At 40.6% G+C, this 1842-nt stretch overlaps 1 pseudogene; it reads right to left on the bottom strand.

The window, feature by feature from the left end:
• Positions 1-278: 278 nt before the first annotated feature.
• Positions 279-968, bottom strand: LOC149149269 (rust resistance kinase Lr10 pseudogene; annotated as a pseudogene).
• Between the last annotated feature and the right edge of the window lie 874 nt (positions 969-1842).

Below are 1842 nucleotides of genomic sequence, written 5' to 3'. Positions count from 1 at the left end.
ATTTCAGGGGTAGCGGGCATTTTAGGTGTAACGGAGGATATATCGAAGCGTAAAGGAGGATTGACCATGTCGTCTTCATTGCCTTCTAACATCTCAACAACTCTGGCCATACAAGGCCAATTTGTGGAGTTGTATTGTATGCACCAAAGCCAAATTTTAGTGATAAGCCTCATCACCTTCTCCTCGTCTTTTGTTTCAATTTCTCCTCTTCATTCTCTCAATCACATCCCTAACTCCCCACTCTCCAGCAGTTTGGAAACCCATTCAGGAAAGTACCACTAACTCGAACGACTCAATTGCACATCAAGATTCTTTCTTCTCCCAACAATCTCTAGCAACAACATTCCGAAACTATAGACGTCTGATTTATCTGTAACCAGACCTACGTCATTGTGACACAGCTCTGGAGCAACATAACCTGGAGTGCCTCTCGCGGCTGTCATTGATATGTGGTCGTCTCCCTTCCCACAAAGTTTAGCCATACTGAAATCAAAAACTTTTGGTGTGAACTCGGCATCCAATGATATATTGTGAGGTTTGACGTCGAAGTGTACGATGAGATTATTGAAATCCTGGTGCAAATATGAAATTCCTCGAGCCGCGCCCAGAGCTATTGAATACAACTATTCCCACTTTAACATTCGCCCTTTCTCTTTTCGGGCAAATAGAAATTTATCGAGAGATCCATTAGGCATGTATTCATATAGCATCACACTTTTAAAGTTGTCAAAGCAAAAGCCCAAGAGGTGAACCAAATTGAAATGATGAACATGTCCTATGGTGGCCACTTCATTCATGAATTGGGCCTCGCTGTGCCTATGCCTATCTAGAAGCTTCACAACCACTAGAGTTCCATTGTGTAGCTTGCCTTTATAAACCACACCGTAACCTCCTTCGCCCAACTTTTCTGCGAAGTCGTTTGTGATCTTCTTGAGTTGAGACTCTGAATATCTAGTTGGCATTGGCATTTCATAAGCATATTCCCTTAGGAATTTCTCTACCGATGAAATGGAGCCACCGGGAGGAGATTTAATTCTCCTCAAGTAGGAAGGACACGTTATTAGGCAAAAGAGGATGCCTGAGAACACCCCTAGTCCTGGAAGTAAGAAAGCTGCAAGGGACATATACATTGATATCAATTTCGATTTTAAAAATCCAAATTACAAGATAAAAAATTTCTGGTGAGCGTCAATAAAACACTAACATCGGAAGAAATCATAAATTTACCTACTGATCCCAATGGCTGTTGGAATGTAATTTCAACTGCGGCATTTATTGAAGAAAACCGCCAGTTTATTGCCCGCACCGCTTTTGTTGTACAGTAGTAATCTCCTCGGAGGAAGTGAGCATGTACAGTAGCTGACACGTGGTTTCCAAAACCACCATTCCCCAGCTCATAAAGTTCAGCAGGAAGGGACCTCCGGGATTGACCGTCAGCCGGCCGATTATTTTGGGGCAGATCTATGGTTAATAATAAAATAAATATATCACCATGCTAAATTAATTAATGTGAAGTACCCTCATTCCAGAAATTAATTAATGCGAAGTAATTTCGGTCAGTAAATGTAGGTAAAAAGCTTTTAATTTTATTGTTTTTTATTTTCACGGGTGTAGTTTTGTTTTTGTCCGTTGACTATGCTATGTAATGTTTTTTTTGTTCTGGAATATGTAATGCGCAACAAGCAGCGCGAATGTAATGTTGTTCATTGAATATGAAAGAGGAAAATACGCAGTAGCAGTGTGAATGTAAAAAGGGGTTTTACACACAGCAGTGTAAATTTGCAAGCAGACACAACAGTGTATTTTCAAGCTGAGACAGAGTAATTTTTCAAGCAGAGACAG

Source organism: Pinus tabuliformis, chromosome 9 (genome assembly GCF_031772625.1).
Source record: "Pinus tabuliformis cultivar Carrire ecotype Pingquan chromosome 9, CPIR1, whole genome shotgun sequence".
Classification (NCBI taxonomy): Eukaryota; Viridiplantae; Streptophyta; class Pinopsida; order Pinales; family Pinaceae; genus Pinus; species Pinus tabuliformis.
Note: the sequence above shows the minus strand (reverse complement) of the source record. Positions and strands in the feature narration are given on the sequence as shown.